At 40.8% G+C, this 21,706-nt stretch overlaps 1 long non-coding RNA gene across 1 annotated transcript in view; it reads left to right on the top strand.

Moving 5' to 3' along the window:
* The window catches only part of LOC139602466 (uncharacterized), a 71,913-nt gene that overhangs the window by 18,387 nt on the left and 31,820 nt on the right, over positions 1-21,706 (top strand). Inside the window, exons 2-5 of the long non-coding RNA XR_011683227.1 lie at positions 912-1,091; positions 14,653-14,779; positions 15,347-15,497; positions 15,637-15,818. This is a non-coding gene — a long non-coding RNA (uncharacterized lncRNA). The remainder of the gene's footprint in view (positions 1-911; positions 1,092-14,652; positions 14,780-15,346; positions 15,498-15,636; positions 15,819-21,706) is intronic.

Raw genomic sequence — 21,706 nt, forward strand, 5'->3', positions numbered from 1 at the left:
GTCTTTAAGATCAGGCTAGGTCAGGACAATCAGACCACTGATTCAATGCAGAGAATTTTTCATTGTCAAGAAACTTCTGCTGGGAATTAAGTGCTGCTGCAAGTGGGAAGTGCTGGTAAGCCAAAGGACGTGCTTATCCACATATCTCTGCTCCTCTCCTTCATCCCTGCCCCTAAAGAAAGTGTCACAGGATCTATTTTTGGATCAATGGCAGAAGTCACCAAACAATCCTTTCAAATTATTCTGTTGACCAAATGAAGGCTTAGCTCCTCTAAAGACAACAAGGCCAATATAATGTGGAATGCTGTAATTAATTCCACATGTTTTGAGGCATTAGGGTAGAGTGGAAGGACCAGAAGTGTACTAATAAATAAAGGCCATATCCTGGTATTGATCTGTATGTGGAACTCACTGCTGGAATCAATAGGGAGTGCTAAAAAAAATCAATGGCAGGATATGACCCCGAGATAAGCTGGTTTCAAATCATTCTGTCTCTCCGCTACAAGAAGACAGGTTGCTCTGTGTTATCTAAGCCCTCAAACATCCTCAAGAAGTTCGAGAAGTAGGAAAAAGCCACGTGGAAGGGAACTGCCCGGGAAAGATTTACGTGACAAAATCCTTGTGTGTTGTAAGGCCACGTTTAGCTGTTGCTTTGCAATATCAACCCTAAATGTTTCAACGGGTGAAACATTTAGATGGTTTCTTGTAATTAGGAGTGGGAATACCTTGGGGAAGAGTGAGTAGTTCCTTTTCCTCTATTGGATACTAAAATGGCTGTTTTTTGCAGCTCATAAGTTATGTTTCCTGGGTCTATTTGCTTGTGTTAGATAAATGCTGTGTGGCACCTCCGGAAGCACCAGAGCGCAAGCAGGGACCCTTCAGTCTTACAAACTTGATTTATTTTCTTTCAGAAACCAAAGGGAAGGGGTGGACATATGGATGCTTGGATACCTGTCTAATACAGCATCAAGACAGAGCTGAAGCTTATATCCAGCCCTGGTTAACTAACTTTATGGTTCTCATCACCTGAATCAGCAAATAGCTTTAAGATGGCTGCATGGGTATTCCACTCAGGAATTGTTTTCTGTAATGTGAGTATTCAAATTTTTTTTTTAATTGATTTTATTTTTTGGGAGATCAGTCCTCAAGCAAATGTCTCTGGGAGCAAAAAACCCTTTTTTTTTTATACCTCAAAGTTTTTATGTATTCTTTACTCTGATGAACATTGAAGCAATTTGGTATGAGGAAGCTCCACATCAGCTAAAAAGAATATCAAGAAAATGGTAGATTTGAACCTGGGGGAAAAAAAAAAAAGAGCCATGGGCATTTACCCAAAGAGTTTCTCTCTTTAGATTAACTCTCTTGCCCTTGCTTGTCTTCTGTCTTTTTTTGTTTGTTTTTCAAATTGCAATCATGCATTTAATGCATGTGAAATGATTCCCTTTGCCAGGTGGTATAAACCTGCACTCAGAGCCTTGTGAGCTGCTGGTTCCTAACACTGGAAGATGCGACCCAGCCAAAATCCCCTCTAGATGGCTCCCATGCTTTCATTGCATCACCAATCTTTGCCCAGATCCTCATCTGGCTCTTTTCCCTATCTGTAGCTTTGTTCTCATTTAGAATTGCAAGCTGGGAAGTTCCTATTTCTTTTTATCCACGAAGGAGATCTATTTCAGTAACACAAGCTTTTGCATGCTGCCCCATTAGTGTCTCATCTTAATCCATGCCTTGAGGGTCCAAAGCCAGAGAGGGTAGAATAATCAAGTCTCCATGCAGATCTTGGACAAACTGTGCCAAAAAGTGTACCTTAAAACTGTGCTTTCATGACATTGCAAGGCAGCCCCTTGCAGAGAATGTGGATTAAAAAAACCGAAGGTTTATAATTTAGGTTTCAGAAAAAGGATGATTTGCCCTCCAAAATGATCTGACTTGTGTCATTCACAATTTAGTCAGAACCTGGAATGCTACCTTCAGATTATGGAAGCTGGCAAAATTCATAACCTGGCAAAAGGGAAAATATTCACATAATTCTCTCGGCAAGAAACCAAATCAAACTATTCTTTTTAATTGCAGGTGAGTAATAGCACTCTTAGATTTCATGCAAATAACGTCAGCACTCTCCTGCTCTGTGATTGATGGGATGTTTTAAGTGGAGTGCCTTAACTCAGCACAGCTGGTCTCTTGTTGGATTCCTCTCCTAGCCTAAGAAATTTTTGGGTTTGGATACGTTGGCAACAACTTTCCCTTCTAAGGCTGAAAGATACTCCTCAAGAGAGTAGATGTTGAATTGTCAGCCCTCTGTTTGGTCTGTATCCCTGCTAGTGAAAACCAGGGATTACTGTGAATTTTGTTTGGTTGGCTTTTTTCACCGATTCATTTGGTCTTCAAGGTCTTGTTTGAGCTCCTGGATTGAGCTAATGGTCTTTCATGAGTAATGTGTCTGTAGCCTAAGTGTTTCCTTGCAGTGCTTTCAGAAGGAGTTTACCTTTTCCCTGGATTGCTGCCATTTTGTTGCTTCCCATGGGTGTCCAGGGAAGGAAAACTGCTGGGTGTTTGAGAAAGGAGGAGGACTTTAAACCATTTCTATTAAGCTTCCAAAAAAGCAGGATGTGCAGCAAAAAGTGGGCTTCTTTGAGGATCTTGCCATGCCACCAGCTATGGAGTTCATTTAAAGTAGGCATATATCCATTTAATGTGTTAAATTCCTGGCATTAGGATCCCATAGATTTATTCTCAGTCTCTGAGTGAAATCCACACGAGCTTTCAGAACCCTGGAGTACATAATAACAGGAAAATTGTGCCTCTGGTTAAACACCTCCCCAGGGAGGGCCTGGTAAATGTCCAGGGTGGTGATTAGGGAAGGTTAACTTATGATGTGACAAGGAAAGTAGTACAACTTAGATAACACTAATAAATGACAGTGGTGCCAAAACATGATAGATTACTCTGAGGTGTTCTGTTAAAAAAATAAGAATTAAACAAGCAGTTTTTAGAAGAATATCCTGAATCTATCTGTGCCCATGTACAGTTATTTACTATTCTAGGCTATCAAGTTGGATGTCTATGTGTGGAAAATATATTACAGATAAATTATTTAATGTGTAAGGAATCATCTGATGTGCCCCATGCTGGACAGGACATTATACAAACTTCCAATTTTTGTGGTTGTCATAAGTGAGCACCCTCAATGCCATTTATACTGTAGTAATTAAAAGCATTTACTGAATGACTGAAAGCAAATTTGCAAGGGGAGAATAATTTTCTCTTTGCTCTTGTTGGTTTTATATTTCATACATTTTAATCCTTAGATTGTGGAGTTAGTAAATTGAATTGTGGGGATTTTTTTGCCATAAACAAGGAAAACCCTCAACTTCTAACATTAAAAAAGCCTTTTTTCCTCCCCAAGGATTAGCCATTTCTGTCTTGTTGATTTTCTTATGTTAGAATTTTCAGCATGATTTTCTTTCCTTCTGTTATAGCTGTACGAATTATGATTCCTGTATTTTTGGCAAATACATATTTTACACTTTATTCATTGTTATGCTGCAAGCTCTCAGTCTTGCACAGACTTTGACATACACTCTCCCTGCTATGCAGTGATCTGAAACAGATTGCAGAGGGAGAGCTCCTAATGAAAAAAATTAAGCAGCCCTTTACCACTTGGGATCTAAATAGCCCTGTCTTGCTCAGTGGTTGAATAATTGCTCAATATTCCGGACTTCCTGTGATGGGCCCAGCCTGTCTATCCAGAGCCAAGGACTGCGGTGCTCCGACATCCGATCCGTCTCTGGGAAATCCTGCACTGTCTCTGCACTGCTGGCTGGAAATTCTGGGGCTGCTCTCACAGCTCCAGCAGAGCCCTGCACCCACGCTCCCTGCAGAATCCAGCTGGGAAATCAGTCCAGCTGCTGTTTATTTGGGTGTCACTCACCCTCCACCGTGTGGATGCACTCAAGTGGGGTCTTTCAGGGAATTTGGTGAAGGGAAGTCAGCACAGTGAAAAGCAGAGACTCCTTGCTGATGCTTGGAGATCCTCTGTGTGTCTGTAAAAAGCTCTGTTTCCTCAGGTTGGGTCTTGAAGCCTGAAGCAGATGTGTTATTACACTTTTATTGACTCCAAGGAAAAAAATCTCTCCACTTCAGCAGGAAGATGAGGCCTCCTGACACCAAAATCTCTGTTCCAAGCATTACAATGTGTATTTTATGGCGCATAAAGGAAAAGCTACTCAGAATATTATTTAGGGAGATGCTCTCCCCACCTCTCTCATAATGGACCAACACTTGTCTGTACAGTGCTGTTGGAAATCACACATCTATTATGAAATAATGCAGTAAAGTTACAACCTGAGTGTTCACACCCAGAGTAAGCTGATGCTCAGAGAGGTGTAGCACACGTGCCTGACACCATGGGTCTTGTCTGACTGCAGGATATGTCCCTCACTCCTGTCCAGAAGTCAGGAGCTGACTGCAGACATCATTCCAATGGAGAAGGTCTCCATGGTCCATCAGCATGGGTATGGCTGCTTTCTTCCTGCCACAGTCTCTTATTGCTACTCCAACTCTTTTTTTTTCTGGCACAATGGTAAGCATTTCAGTGTGTTTACCATTTTAAAGGTGTTTTCAGTATTGCCAGGTGGTGCCTGACTGGGCTGTGGGAAAGCAGGGCTTTCCATGTGCAAGTTTTTCTGAGACAGCTCTCTAGATTTCCCCTCCTGTCCAAAATGAGCTGTGCTGCCTGTACAGGGAAGCAGTTCAAAGCCAATTGTCCTCTTGTCTCTGGTCTAGGAGGCTGATGAATAAAATACAAGAAGAAAAAGGAGAACACCATAAAATTTTGAAAAATCTGTGCTTTTTAGTCAGCTAAATATGAATGTATTTACCAGTGAGATCATACAAAACTTGATTGTTTTTACCAGCTTCATTTACAGAAGAAATGAACAGAGTTCCTTTACATAAAGGTGCACATGTGAAAAGAAAAAAAATCTTTGTAAACTTCTCAGGAAGAAGATACCTTGTCACTTTTGCTGGATGATAAGAGACTCACTAATCAAGAGCAAAACACAGAAAAAAGGATGTATCAAATTGCCTATGGTTACCATAATGCCCTTGCATTCCCTTTAATTCATTTAATAAGAAAAGGTGTTTGTAGTGTGTAATGCAATTTTTTTTCTGGCAGAAGTCAGAGCTGCAGTCACTCTCTATGCAGTGAACTGACTCCTACGTGGCTCAGGCAGTTAAAAATACCAAAATGACTTTCTTCCCTCCTGCTCCTCCAGGCTTTCTTCTTTGCAGATGGCAGAGGACAATATGCTGGGTCTGCAATAACACTGACTCAAAATTCCTTTCTAATTGTAAGATAACTTCCTAAAGATTGCAGGCAAAAGGAAGTCAGAGAACAAAGCAATGTCAAGTATGCACATGTCACAACACAATGTGCTGATTCCAAGCCTTTGGAAACATGCTGAAAGACATGTCTGGAAAAAAAAAAAAAAAGAACCAACAGGGAAGCGCTTCCACACAGGCTTTCAGCATGAAAACAACAGCTGAATGTGCCCGTTCCCACCAGGAAAAAATACCCTGAAATAACAAAAGGTGCTGGAGAGCTAGAAATGAAATCATCAGATGGCAAGAACGCTCTTTTGTCTGTTCTTACATAGATGTGCTGCCAGTGCATTGTAAAGCAAGGGATCAGTCTGGAGCAGTGTTTGACCGCAAGGTGCCAAGAAGACCAAGAAAAATGGAATGTATAAACAGGTCTCTCTTACAATGAAGGACTAACAGAACAAAACAGGAGGAAAGCAAACAAAGGGCCACACTTTCAGATAATGTATCTGCAGGAATGCAAACTCTGTGCATTCCTGATCACTCCTGTAGGTACTGAAGGCACAAAAGACAGACTCTTGAGAAGAATGGCATACACAGTGCTTCTTTGTGAAACAGAGCCTGCACACATTCCCTCCATAACCACAGGTAAATCTTTGCATCGTTGCTGTACTCTAAAGATGTAAGTGCTTTCAATTAGGTCTGTCACTGTTGGCTTGCTCAGTCCAATCTTCTGTCAGTTTAAGAGCTGAGGGTTGAGTAAATTCCAGGGGAAAATTATGGGATCCCAGTGAAAGACGACATGCACATCACAAATGAAACACTGCAGGCAGACTAAAGATGCTAGAAAATATCACCTCCACGGGCAGAGGGACATCCTGCCTAAATTCAAATGAAGCAGCACTCGGGAATGAATAATAATGTGCCTAGGCATTTTTCTTTTAAAGCTGAGAGAGGGAATAAAAATTATCCCAAGTTTTTGCAGGAAGAAACAAACACTGGGATGAAAACCAAGTTGCCTAACATCTCATATCAGCTCAGGAATAACGTCTCCATCTCCAGATTCTCAAGTGACATTATAAAACTGTTCCCTTTTGTTAAGTGCCAAGCCCCAAAGAGCACTCAGGACAAGTGCACCTGAGAGGCTTGTTTTGCATTTGATGCTTCTGGTTGTGCTCCCAGAGATACATGCCATAAAATGACCTCACAGTTTGCTCATGCTCTCTACAATGTGCAGGAAAAACCCAAGCTTACCTTAAGCAAGTGATTTAGGCAGATTTTTTTGGTTAAAATCTAGCATAAATGTTTCTGCCAGAAATAGAAAAAGTGTTTCTGTGATTACAAAGGCTAAATATGAAATAAGTTGAGAAAATATTTCTTTCCCCTGGCTGCAAGCTGTAGTATCTGTCTCAAAATTATTTGTGTACTAAATACCCTTTGTCAGTGTACTTTTGGGGCTTCTTGCTGATTCTAATTGGGACTCCAACTGTATGAAGCCCCACTTAAATTTGGTGTTCAGCTCTCTTTCTTAGACTGCAATGCCATTAGTGGATTTCTTCTTCCCTCTTGGGCTAGACTGAGACTATCTGACTCTCAGTCCCAAAATAGCAAGTTCATGGAAAATGTGGCTTCTTTAGAATCAACACTAGTTGTTGGGTTTTTTTCTAATTATTTGTGTAAACAAGAGCCTGACCAAACTGAGCGTTCTATTTTATACTCAGAAGAAACCCTCTGCTGTAAGTCATTGTTGTAGATACCCTTCAACACTGTAACACAGCCAAATGAGGGAGTGAGATACTCTTTTACTGCTGTGGATGGCCACATAAAATCTGGGAACTGGCAGGAGCAGTCAGACAAGAAGGCACATGAAATTGTTAGGCAGTGAAGGGAAGGATAAATACCTTAAAAAGAGCTTTTGGGTTGCAGTTCTGTTGTTCCTGCCAGAGGTTTTGAAATAACACAAAGGATGAGCTTGTTGTCCTGGGAACAATATTCTAGCAAATTGCTTTTCCAGGACCAAGGGAATAGTGTCTTTCATCATAATTCCTCCTTTCAGACCACTGAATAAATGAATTGAAAGCTAACTTTAGGTTAAAAAAAAAAAGAAAGGAAATATGAAGGTTAAATCCAAGCACTATTATACTATCCAAAAGCACTGAAGAGATTGTAGCAGGTGGTCCCACCACCTGTGCCTGTCTACTTCCATTCCAAGTAATCTCCTTATGAAATGCAGAGAGAGGCAGACACCCAGGAGGGTCCCACAGGAAGAGCAGTGGCCGAAACACAGGATGACTAACCAGGGAGATAGAAACCTGCAGTGCAGGGCATACATAACCTGGGAAAGCTGAAACAGTGAAAACCACTAGAGACAGATCCTTGTCCTCTTTGCAGCTTGTATATCTACAGCAATACTGTTGGCTCCAGCCCTTCTCATTTATGTCCTGGTGGTAATGGATGGGAGATGAGAGATCCTGCAATTCTCCAAGTTAGATGCTGCCATATCCTAATGGCTTGCAGAAAACAAGGCCAATCACACAACACTTTTATAATAGCACCTATTTTCTTTATCCTTCCTCAATTGCTGCAGGAAATGCTTTAATTTAATAGAGCAAGCGGATGCATTGCCTGGATTCCGGGTGGCACGCTAACAACGTAATGATCCCGAGCCTCAGCATTGCAGGCAGGCCTGTGGTTTGCTTCTCAGTGGGCTGCACTTACAATGGCTTTTTATGACTGTCAGGCTTCCACTAAAAGAAAACAAAGTGCTGGCTGAAAAAGCAATTGCAGTAAAGACTGTTCCTGTCAATGTATCTGAATATTCCCTTTCACTTGTTCTTTTCTGTGCATGAAATTTCTTAGGTAAATATTGCTGGGAGGGGAAATGTACCTCAAAGGAGCCCGCTGTTGCCAGTGTGTATCCTCACATTCAAGTGGGATCTTTTGAACTGAAGGCATTCTCCAAGTTGAGGACTTCTCTGTCAAGCTGCCTGTGGGGCACAAAGCACACCCCGGGGCTGATGGCTCTGCCTTTTCCCAAGGTGTTCCCTAGCAGAGCAAAGCTCTTGCTCTTGGGTGGGAGCTGGTGTTTCCCTCTCCCAGCTCTGCTCTCTGTGCTGCAGCACCTCAGTGACACAGCTAAATGGCTTCTCAGGTGGGACAACTCTTGGCCCCGTGTTGCACATTCCACTCTGCACCCAGAAGTGGTCTCTGGGCTCCTTGTAGCTTCTACATCTGGGCCCAAAGGCTTCCAGGGCTTGCAGCAGGCAGTGTGGAATATTTTATGATAACCTCTAATGGGATCCAGCCCTCACTGCTTCTCTTCCATCTGTTCCTCATGGACAGGACTTTTCCCTGTCCTGCAAGGATCACTTGGGTAACAGCCCTGACACTGAATCTGCTGTTCTGGGAAGTCCAGCTGTTACTCCTGGACTTTTCTTAAATCCCCTCTCAATTTTAGCATCACAAGAGGATATGGGCAAAAGTGAGGCCTGCTGAAAGCCAGGGTAAGGGTGATAGACCCCAGCATCCCCATTTTCCATAGTGATAGTTATCCATGAAAATGAACACTGCAGGAGAGCTAATCCCAAAACATCCAGCACAGCTTCTGTAAGCTTTAGTGGTTTGTCCTGATGTAGCATTGCTTGATACTGGTTTTTCAGAGTTTGGATTTTACACCGTAGTCTCAAAGTGAAGTCTGGTTCCCCTTGATAGCTATTTGGCTCATTCATTTTCAGCAATGCTTTTGAGATCCTTGAGTGGAATATTCTGAATTAAAAAAATAGCACTGCAGCTTTCTTCCATGAAACAGTAATGCTTCTTTCATTTCTTGCATGATGTTGTCAAGACAACAGTGTCTTAATTGCACCTATACTGTTTGCCACAGTCTTTTGTAGCACACAATGTTTTGGAGCAGCTTTTGTTATAGAAATATTTCCAAACTTGAGCAGCCTTTCTTTTTCCCTTTTTACTTTTTTCCCCAAGCATTTAAAAATCTGTAAGGAAACATTTATTCCTGGCTAGACATTTAGGATCTGGATTCAAGAGGCAATTTTTTGTTCATATGACTCTCAGAATACACAGGTTTTGTCTAACTTTTAATCCAAAAATGTCATATATACTGAAGAAGGTCTAAGGTTCTAGAAGTGTAAAAGTCAGGGAGTGAAAAGTGATGACTCTCTGCAACTATGATGACTCAGAAATATATGACATTTTCTGTGATTCTGTAGGGTGATGACTTTATACCATCATTTACTTAAACAGTGTGGCAAATTTTATAGTAACTTCATTAATCAATTTGGCACTTTTACAGTCTCAGCTTGCATTGCACTTAACATGCTTTTTCAATATTTGATTTCCCTGACTAAATCCATAAAGCAAAGAAAGGAGAGATTAAAATAACAAGAACTACATTGACTCAAATTCAGCTCAAAGTTTGTGCTGGATTCTGTTGTCTGCTTTTAGCAGGGAAGCAAAAAGTTTGCTCTCCTCTCTTGTGAAAGGGTTGTGTCAGAACAGGACAGGCCCCGAGGGACTTGGCATGAAGAAGTGGTGGAATTGTGGAATTGTGGTGGCAATTCCTTCAGACTTTCTCCTTCCCAAGAGTGTGCAGTCCTGTTGGTCAGAAGGCTTTTGGTAAGAAGGTTCCTGTCCATATGAGTCTTCCTTAGGAATTCTGTGCAGGCTTTCAGAACTAGTTAGGAAGAGACACTTTATCTCCCTCTCATTTTAGAGGTCTCTGATAACAAAAGCCAAGCATATGGTGAGATTCATCTAGGCAGCAATAATCTATTTCAGAGTGCTCATTTTGATATTGATCACAACACTGACCAGTAAACAAGGGAAGATGAACCAATTTTATATAAAGTTTCTGCTGACTCCATTCAAGGGCCACAGCTATTCTTCCCATTCCAGGAAGAGCATCTTTTACAGATGACTCCTGATATTCTTCTTTCTTCAACTCACAGTAAAGAGAAAACTGTTATGTGGCAATAGAGTCTTGGTAATTTGGCTAGAATTAATTTGCACCTATGTATAAAAGCCATGTGAAGATATCACCTGACAGAAATTCTGTGCTAAGGTTGCAAAGCCCAGAATTTAAATGTTAGGAAATGTTATATTCACAGATGCCAACAGAACCTTAATTCAGATGCTTTTTGTGTTAAGATATAGTCTTTAATTGCATAATCACATACTATTTTTTCCACAGGACCTCTGTCTCACTCGGGGCACAGGACCTACAAGAGGGCCAAGTAGAGGTTATGCAGGCACACATAAATCTGCCACTTCCTAATTTAGCTGTCCTTGACTTTGCAACCTACATTATTTTGCTTTCAGAGAGATGCATATTATTTTCTTTTCTTAACCCATGATAGAGGCACTTTTCATAAATTGTTTCTTTTGGTGGGAAACTGTTGGATGTCAGCTTCCTAAAGGAGACATAGTGAAGAAATGGATAATTCAGTAAACACAGCCTCTGTGCATTTTTAAACATGCATAGACTAACACTTCATTTGCTCTCAGCTTGGAGTGTCTCATGGTGTTTCAAGTGCTAAAAGATTTACTATGGTTTATGACTTAAATATTTCTAACTCAATTTGTCGTTTAGCACCAAACCCCCCTGTCCTGCAGCACACTCAAAGGCTAAAGGGCACCCAAGCATTCTCCTGCTTAACTGCCCATGGATTGGAGCAGCTCTCATGACCTTTCTATTGCTCTTGGGATCTTTTATGAAATTAATAATTAGAATGCAAGGCCTCAGGTCCCTCTGTGATGTAACGCTTGAGGTTTTCAGTGCAAAACCAGATTCCTTCAGTCACAATAATTTTTATACATTAAACAGTTTTGCTTGAAAAGAATTAGACTGTCCCTCAGTATGATTTTGATTTTTCAATCCAACTTGCTACCAGTTCGCTCTTCTGCAAAGGACTGAGTGCATTTCCATTGAATTTAATTTAAATTTCATTTCAAAGGACATCTTAGTCTTTATTGCTGGATGTTCCTTTTTAAAACATGCGAGTTCTGTCAGGTATGACCCAGGGTACAAACACATAGCTTTATTTGCTAAGAATAAACTATTTAGCTGTGTAGCTTTGCTTATGGTTCCATCATTAAAATGCTGGGAAATTACTGAACAAAAATGGACTGAAGTTACTGGTAGAATGAGCAGGAAACAGAAACAAAGATCAGAGGAATGAAGTGTGATGAGCAGGGTGTCATATCCAGTTCTCCAAGCCTCGTAAGTGGAAAATACCCAACCTTGACTTGTATTGACTTTTTAGAACAACAGTTATCAGAAAGAGCTCTTCAGTCCAAGAGAAGACTGTGTTTAATAGGTGGCCAAGGCAGTGGGTTTGTAATCTGTAAAAATAATTTGCTACAGTCTACTGGAACAATAATTATTGAGTGGCAAATGCATTTTAAGGCCTTTTAGTGGCAGCTCCATGATTGATCCTGTAGAGACTATTTTGAATCCAGGTTTTCATGCCTTCAGCAAATGCAGATTTTAAGTGAGAATTCAGCTGTGGAACATTGAAAGCCTTCAATGCAGATACGTGCCTGGGCTGTGTAATAGATGAACAATCTGAGGTAACACTGAAAGAATCCATTTTTTCCTTTCCAATTTCTCCCCATCTGGATTTACTAGATTACCCAACAAATACGAGTTAATATTCTAGCTTGCAGAGAGTTCTCCTCATGTTTGGAGGAGCTGTGGATTTCATAACAGTTTTATGAGTTTAGAGTTGCTTTTTGAAATGTGTTTTTAAACAGAGGATGTGTTTTATCTTTTCTAGAACATATTTTCTTGATTTGACTGGCATGGGTTCATATTTTTTTGAATAATTTAAGCAGTCTGGGTCCAGGGCCCAAATTGTGTTGACCTTAAATATAATCCTGGTGGAGTGAATGTTGAAATAGCAAAGAAAAGTTTAGTTTTGTGTTGAAGACCAGGGTCAGTGAGAAATATTTCAGCTGTTACACTCCTGATTTAGAAGGCAAATGAAAGGCTTCTGTGCATCGCATTGATGTGTTGTGACTGAATGAGTGCAGATGCATCATGAGCTGGAGTCTGCTAAACTTGTGCTTGGAGCACTGTGAATATATGAGGAAGAGTGTGTTCCTGGGAGAAGTCAAACACAGGTTCTGGAAATATTCCAGCAAATCACAAAAAAAAAAAAAAAAAAAAAAAAAAAAAAAAGAAAAAAAAAGAAAAAAATGTTATGCAATATTTGCTGGCAGGATGTGGAACAAAACAGATGACTTACAACTTTATTTGGAATGGGGGAGCACCATGGACATTAGTGGTTTTCACCAGTGTCAGGTCAGGAACCAGGCCCAGGAGCTGCCCTAAAGGGTCAGGAAAAAGTGTTATGTGCATAAAATTAATAATCTTTGTGGAAGATGCCTTTTATTTTGTGTTGAACATTAAATTTTCTGTTGGGCTGCTCCTTGTGCAGGGGACATAACAGGGAAGCACTGGACCAAGATCAAGGAAGAAGGACTACAGAAACTGACAATATCTAAGATCTTATGCTCCTGCAGGAATGGAGATCCTTTAAAGAAAGCTGGATTCTTGGGGGAAGTAGAATCTCAAATCTGTTACTACTGGTCAGAGCCTAAGAAATAAAATTTCCAGTCCATAGGGGTGTGTGTACCTAAAATAGGTAGAACACACAACAGATCTGTGCTTCAGGCAGCCATACCCACCCTAGGTGGTGTTTGGTATTTCTGCATGGTCCAGACATTAACCAGGCACAAAGTATGGATCTGTGCTTGGGATGGTCAGTCTACCTCAGTTTAAGGGTTTGGTGTGAAAAACTTGCAGAACAACTGTTTTCTTAATTGGGTGGAGTAGGAAGGGAAGGCAGCATGTTCCTCATCTGAAATTTAATATTTGAAATTATTTTCAGTATTTGAAAAATTAATTGAATAATATTTTGGTAGTATTAGTCACCCATTTACACCAATTACTGACAAGGACTCAGCACAAATAACATTTCCTTTTTCAAGCTGCTCTCTTGCTTGAAATGAAAATTGGATGTAGAGAAAATGTGGAGATTTTTGAAAGAGATCAAAAACCAATGGAGTCCTCCTGACCAAAAAAAAAAAAAAAAAAGAATGGAATTTGTTCAGTTCCTTTAGAAACACAGCCTCTGCCTTCAGAGCATTCTCAACATTCTATATTTTTTCCAATGACTAGCAAAACAAGGGGAAGGGCTTTCCCAAGGGAAATCTGCTTAAGCCTGCTGCAATGTCTGCGAGGAGCATGGGTGCTGGTGGAGAGTGATACAGGGAGGAACTGTGCTGTCAACAACAGGAAGCTGGTGAAAAACGAGCGGTGCCCCTGGGGAGGTGAATGCAGAGCAGATGTCTCTAATTGTGAGTCACACTGTGACAACTGACAAGAGAAATTCTGCACTCTTGACACTTTAAAGATACCAAAAATACCAGAGAGCACATTCCATGGCTTCTTGAAGACTTCCATATCGAGGTAGCTGGGGGGGGAGACCTCCATCTCCTCCTGTTTCCATCACTAAACAGCCCATAAAATTTGCTGTTGATAAGCTTCCAAGCAGCCAAGCATTCTAATACTTAGATAAGTCACTAATGTTAATAAAACCACTGAAGAAATAAGAGGGAAGAGGTGCAAAGGGGATTCATGTGCAGGGCAGCACCAGTTGCTTTAGATACTGATCCTTTCAATTAAGGGCGGTTCTGGATAAGAAAGGGGAAAGTAACATCCTTGTTTATAAGCACTCTTAGATTTTGAAATCTCTCTCTTTTTTTCCCCTTTTGTGTTTTTTTTCATCTGGAATGACTGCAAGCTTTTTCTTGATGTATTCCAATCATTGTCCGGATACAGGGTTGCAGATTTATATTGTGCTTCTTTAGTGGAGTATCAAAAAGTCAAGACCAGCAACCATTCATAGCTGGTTGCCAATTTTTTATTTTGGGACAAATGCCTGGTTTGGGTGGGTCTGCAGATGTCAACTGTGCTACTCCAGAAATGTGTTTTAGTTGCTTTATTTGCTCTCTTGATGCAACTGCTTTACTAACGTGCTCAGGCAGTCTGTCCTTTGAGCATGGCCAGGTTGTTTTGTGTGCACCAAAATAGCCTAAATCAGCTCCTTAGCTTGGAACTCTGTGACCATTGATATTTATCTGAGACATTGTTGTCATTTTCCTTTGGTCCCATGCAAAAATTTTCCCCTGGGTATATGGGGAGGTGTGTGTGTGTGTGTGAATTTCAGAGTGTTGGAAATATTTTTGGGAGTGTCTCGTTCTGACTGGATTCAGATATCTGATATTTTGGCAATCTCCACTGTTTTTCAGGTTGTTGATATTTGTGGAAGCTGCTAAAGATGGAAAAGTGCATCTGGTCACTTGGGAAGGCACAACACTGCACAACTGTTCCTCCTACAGCTGCTGCAGTGCTGCTCCAGGATGCAGTTTTAAAGTGGTATGGAAAAGTGGTCCTGCAGGGAGGTGCTGGGTTTGCTCAGGCAGGTCACACAGGTCAGAGCCTCTCAGCTCACTTCAGTGTTTCTGGGTCAGAGTTATCTTCACCACTTTCTTTTATTATTATTTTGTTTTATGTTATACCATTTAAGCCTCTGTGTATCTTGCAGTGGCTGTGGTAGTCGTGTCATGTCACATTGCATCATCTGGAAATCCAACTGGTCTGTTACACCAGTGGGCCCTCCTTTGGCCCAGTTCTCGTGTGTCACTGAGGCAGTTTGAGATGAGAATAATTTAAATTATTGAACATTTTGGAACAAGACTTTCCCTTTGCAACTGCTGTGCCAGACTGACATTTGACCAATTTGCCAGCAGATATTTTATTAGAGGTCAGCTGCTATTGCCATTTTGAAGATGCTGTTACTCTGTGAAAAGCCCAGGATTTACGCTGATTGTAATTATTCTACTGAAATATTTGTCTTGTGAGACTTGAGGATTTGTAAGTTGTGTAACACCCATGTACACTAGGTTACATTTTCTAAGTTAATGAACCTTTTTCTGCATCCAGCTCACAAATATCAGTGCAGATGCACACATATGAGCCTTCCAAGACATGCAAATCTCTGCCATCCTTCTGCGGTATCACCACTGCCAGACAAGTCAACTGCAATACAAAGCCAAGGAGCAGGACTCAGGAAACCCTCCTGCTTTCCTGTTTGGTGAGAATTTCAAAGTTTGTCTCTTGTGGTGTTATTTTTTCCTACTGATAGTAGGAAGAGGAGCAAGCACTGCATGATATTGTGCTCTCAAATCCTTGGCAGGGATTTTGAGACCACAACTCTTCTCTGCTTCTTAAAGGCTTTCCCTGGGAGAAGTTGTAGGACGCGGCGGAATTTCTTTCTTCTTTGTGTCTGTGTTGGCTAAAGCAGGACAGAGGAGCTTGAAAAGGCTCTCCCTCCTCAAGGAACGCTATCTGATTCGTAAGCATTCCTAGAGGTTAAGGCTGGTGACTATCAAGAAAGCAAATACTTCACGCAAGGGTAAGTCCTCTAATTGTGTTTGTGTTGAATAAGTGCCAGATCCCCATGTCAGGATGTCTGCAGTCACGGCTCTGATCTCACCATTCCTTCCTCGGCTCTTGCACAATTGTGTTGCATGTTTGTGGTACGGGAGAAAGTTGGAGAGCTGGGCTATGAAACCATCTCAGGGAAGGAAGCCATGTTTTATTTTAGTTGCTTGGTTTGGATAAAAGCCTGTAGGAGATGGAATAACATAAAAAAATCCCCATAATGCGGCCCATTCATGGAAAACAAACCTGGTTTTCTCTACAGATATGTGAAATATGAGGTTTGATAGCCAGGTTGGAAAAGGAAATGTCACTAAAAATGTGTTTGCTAGTGTAGTGGAAATGCTCACGTACATATGTGTGAAGTTATTACTTGTTCTACCTGGACTCTCACCTGTGATTGCAAGGTCTGTTGGGGTCCGGCTTGTACATCCAATAAGGGAACTTTTGAAAAACTGGTTATGAATCTGCTCCTCTGATGGATCACTTCAAGGATCAGTTGTGGCAGGGAAGTAAGACAAAGCAGTGACAAATAACAGGTTACAAGAGAGGTAAGAAACCCAAAGATACTGTATTGAGCTTAGCAGGGGAGAGGGAAGGGAAGAACATAATTCCTTCCAGCAACAGCAGAAGAGTTTTGAGGACTCTCAGAACAAGCAAGGATTGAAAGCCACTCAGGTTACACAAATATTCAATCCAGAAAGGAGACAGCAGTTGCCTTAGCCACAGAAATGTTGATTAAAAGTAATATCCTGATAGGTCTCAGTACCATAAATCTATCCAAGATGATAAAGCTGTGCATTACTCCTGTTTGGTTAGAACAAAGCAAATGTCACAGAGGTCTAATTTTAATACAGAAAAATAGTAAGAGGTTGAGTTAATCTATGACCATCATGTTGTCTCACATAATAAAATCTGGTGAGCTGGTAGCAGTGCTCCAGGAGGATGTTAGTTCCACTTCCTAAACCAGGAAGGGGAGAATTATCCAGAGCAATAAAGAGCTTGTACAAATAATACGAGGGAAATCAGAAGTTAATCTGAATACCAACTCACTCAATCTAATCAGTAGGAACAGCTCCCTGCCAACTGCTCCGTTACCTGAAACAGGGGTCAGCTGATTAACATCAGCCAGTCCTCTCATTAAAAAAACACAGCTAACAACCCCCCTTCATCTCCAGATCTCAAATTCCATCGTTCCCGATAAGCTCTAACCAGTTCCTCATCTCTCATTTGCAGTTCATATCCTGAGCTACACAGATTTGCTGTTAGAGATAAGGATATGAGAAAGCAAAGCCATATTAATGCACATGCTGCAACCTGCGAGCGTCTCCGGGGCTGTCGTGCCTGGAGCTGGAAATAGGGGTGGTCAGTGAGTCTGCACTGGGATTTGGGATCTGGCCACACTGGTTGTTTGGCAACCTCAGCCCAGATGAACACAGTCAAGGAAAGCACTGTGAGCCACCTGGGTGGGGAAACAGATGACTGGCAAAAGAGGGAGCAAGCAAGGAAGAATGGGAGCAGGAAGGGGGAAGAAGGACGGGGAGCTGTAATCCCAAATTTATGAAAGATGTCACCCAGCTGCCATCACACCATGTAAACTACTTTTGGATTCTCATCCCACTCTTGCCACTGTTAGATATTTGTCAGAGCTAAAGGCAAACCAACATTTTCTGTCTTTGCCTTTCAGCCTGGGTGAGGTTTCAGTGCCCTAAAAACAGGTAACACAAATCAGTGCTGGCATTCAGGTGGCAGCCAGTAAAAGGTGGTTCCTGAATCAGTGTTCTGGGGTTTGAGTCAAACATTCCTCTTCAGCCATTTATCCAATGTTTTTCTAAATTTTTGGAAAGGTACAGAACTTGTCTTTTTTTTTTTTTTTTTTTTTTTTTTTTTTCTTTTCTTGGTAGCTGAGAGAAATAAGGCTTGAGTCAGCTGCACCACAATGCAGAATTCTTCTTTACAACAGGTTAGAGGCTTCCCAGAGAAAATTGCTCTTTTCCGTTCTGCAGACTTTGGTTCTTCATGTGTTTTAGATTTGCAGATAAACTAGTCAAAACTAATCAAAAGCAAAACAGAACACAACCAATATAAAATTCCCCAACTGCCTTTTTAAAGGTCACTGACTCAACTATATTTAGTTTTAATATTTTCTTTAATTTCAGAGTGTGGGAAATAAGCAGGGGTTATTTCCTCCAGCAAACCAGGGTTTTCTTAGCCTCTTTTTTTGACTTCAAATTTAGCTGAAGTCAAATATTATGACCTGCAATAATCTGAGAACAATATGTCTTGTTTGCACTCAAATTGCTATTCACTGTCACTTTACTTGTTAAGGGAAAAAAATAAAGCCCGTTTCAGTGAGCCACAGGTAAATTAAATTTAAATCAGTTCTATGATGAAGTTCTTGGAGAGAAGCTGACTGTAGCAGCTTATATATGCTCATATTTGTGGAAAGTCTACCCTCAAATCAGAAATATGTCAACATTATTTCAGTGACATGTTTTCCTTTTGAAAAATTTCATTTTTGTCAAAGTGAGTAATATAGAGAAACCTAATAAATGGACTAATTTAGATCATTATTTGGGGAAAATAGATGTACTCTTTCACAATATGTTTCTCTGTGAGTTATAACCCATTTGTCTTTCCAAGGACATGTTCTCCCTTCCACTATTTACTTTTAATTTCAAAGGAGAAAAATAATGGGTTATGGGGGTTTTGGATTATTATTTCATTTGAAATGCCTAGACAGTAATGAAATAAAATATCCTATGCATCCTTTAAAAGCCAGACACTTGCTATTGAAGGGGAAATAATTCCCCCCCACCCACCCCCCCAGGCCCTGTTCCACCCCAAAAAAGAAGAGAAAGAGAACAGGTGCAGTTAATGGGCCAGACTAAAGTATCATGGGAGATTTTCAAAGCCACAGATGAATTTAGCTGCACCACTTCCGAGGAAAATAAATGAGTGCTCTTTCCTTGGGTTTTCTGCAGTTTGAAATTATCCTCTCCAATGTAGGCTTTGGGGGAAAGTCCACTTGAAATAATTGTAGCCATTTGGAATTGACATGTCAGCACCACCTCACATGACAGGGACGAATGCCACTCATTCATACACAGATTTTCCATAGACAACCAGAACAGCAGAGAATATTGCCAAGCATTGCCAGGGAAAAGCAGGAATAGCCCTGCCTTACAATTCCATTCTTTATTTTGCTACTTTTTCAAAATTGTCTCAGAGTGGGGAACAAAGTCTGGGCATTTGTCTCAGGCAGGCAATTTTATGTCTTCTTTTCCTTTCGTTTTAGCAGAACCTTTCTTCCTATCTACACTCCCTGTTGTATTTGTTTGTCTTAAATTGTCCTAGAAAATTATGAGTTTATGAAAATGTACCATGTGTGTCTTGATTCTGTGAAATTAATAAATTATTAATTAAGAAGTTTTTCAATCCCACATACCCCTGCTCCAAATACATACATGCACTTAGGCACATATGTTGAATCTATTAAAAAAAGCTTTCAGGAACTTTGGAATTATACAAAAATTAGAAAAAGTGGTACATTTAATACACCACCTGCTTTACTAATGGGTAGCTTACTCATCTCTGGGCCTACATCACACTTTGTGCTGATCCAAACACACACCCAATTAATTTAAAGGGATTTTATCTGTGATCTTATTTTAAACCTTAGTTCTTTGCAAGGTCTACCATTTTGTAAAGTCACTGTGGAAACACAGTGAAAACTGTTTATTGAAGTGCTAATGGCTTATCCGAATTTCCATAAGGGAGCTTTTTTCCTTCACGCATTCTAGCTTTAGTTGACCATCATCTTGTTTTATAGTCAGTATTTAAAAATTGTTTTGGAAAAGTGGCTGAGTAGTCAAAAATGCAAATTACCTTTCTTGGACCACTTTTTCCTTATTTTTATTTTTCATGAAATACCTTTCATGTTTTCTTCCTTACATTGACCCACTGCAGGTAAATTCAAAACAAGAACCACATTATTTCTTTTGTTCCAATGACTCACTTCAGTTAGAAACAAATTCTTTTGTGTTAGCTGTTCCTTTTAAGAAAATATCATACACTACATTCCAACATATTTAATCTTTTAATTCAAAATCATAGAAAAAAAGAATGATTGAAAATAACCCAAAGGTAATGGAGCAAGCTACTGTAGAATCATCCTCAGGTCTGGATTCATCTGTCTGTTTTTCTACAGATTGGGGGGAATTTTTTTTAAATTTTTTTTTAAGACAGTTTTTAATGCTTGAACAAATCCCTTTTTCTTCCCTTTGGTAATGTGGTTAACTGTCTGGAATGTGAGCCACTGGAAATTCTTCCCCACAGAAGAATCTCCATTAAGCTTTCAAACAGAGTTACTTCATCCCCACAGCTGCATGGATAGAAGGCTTTCTAGTGCCTAAATACTTACTGTATATGTCATCCTTAAATTTATTTTTTTTTTTCCCAGCCAGAGCTTTGGGAGCAGGTGCTAGCCTTTTGCTTCCTTTCTGCTTCCTCTGTGGGGAACGGGCTGGAAAGAGCCAACTAATTAGAAAATTCTACAGGGAAATTAATTCTGCAAACAGCTGAGGAATGGCATTTCAGTATAATGCTCACTTTGTCTGTCAGCAGAGCACTGGTTGGCTTCACAAGTGGCAGCTCTCCCAGATGTTAAATATGTTGTGATGAGACCAGAACTGCATCATATGTTGCCCGTTTACTAAAAGTCGTGGTGCTCTGGAAGAGTAAATACATTAAAACCAACATCTGGGACGTGCTGTGTTGTGTCACAAGGTAGCGGCATGGATTTTTTTACATATTCTTGAAGTGTAGCAATGAACCAAATAGTTTTTAGCCAGCTTAGTTCCGAATGCTGCCTTTGCTTTCAAGTAGGGCTGGGAGCATTGAGAAGGAGGGGCAAGGAGCCTCACTAAACCACTCTGTGTGAAGGCCTGGGTTGTCAAAGCCTGCTGTACACTTTGGAAAAAAATATGTGCAGCTCTGTGACATGTCTGAGCAAACCCTCACTTACCCAGCTGGCTGCTCACATGCACGTGGGGAGAGTTGGATCCTCATCTGCAGGCTTCCCTCTTTGGAGGCACTGGCCACAGAAAAACGCAGGCAGGGCCCTCTGAAGGAGCCTGTTCTGAGATGTTCATGGAAACAGCACTTAGTGAAGATGATGACAGACTATTCATGTCCCAGAGATCTCACCAGTACCTGCTTTGGTCACCTTAGCATTTCTTATTTCTGGGCCAAACCCCAGCCACCTGCATTACCTTATGTGATGTGCCTGGTTCTCAGTGCGCTTCTTGTGACAGACCTCTGTGACCCTCAAGCCCAGTGCTCCTGCCAGCCACATTCCTCATCTGTCCCTTCCACAGCCCCCAAGTTTCCCTCCAGCTAACCCTGAGGAGCAGAATTCTCATGCACATTGCTCCCAGATTGACGTGGCATCCCTTCCATGAGCTGCCAGGAGGTGGCCCTGGGCTCTGTTTTAGCATTCAGCTATGCACAAGTGGTCCTCACACTCCAGATGTCTGGGAATTTGCCCTGGATGTAACACAGGAAGAGTGACTTCTGAGTTCCCATTGGGTAAATACAGAACTGCTTTCTTATCCTTTTAATCTCAACATGATGTTGAAGCTTGGGGTGCTCTGAACACCTCTTTGTGGTGGTTCATTTTTCAGGTGTCTTACCCTGCCTTAGTGGCTCTTGTACTCTTGAGCTCTCTTTTATACTCTATCTCTGTCATAAATATCTAAATGCTTTTCCTTCCTCTGTCTCCTAAGAACTAATTTGTCTTATCTAAGAATATAAAAAATAGGACATTCATGTAATTCCCATGGAGATAGGTTATTTTTCTGC

Source organism: Agelaius tricolor, unplaced genomic scaffold (genome assembly GCF_023055355.1).
Source record: "Agelaius tricolor isolate 1412-34295 unplaced genomic scaffold, bAgeTri1.0.p SCAF_34, whole genome shotgun sequence".
Classification (NCBI taxonomy): Eukaryota; Metazoa; Chordata; class Aves; order Passeriformes; family Icteridae; genus Agelaius; species Agelaius tricolor.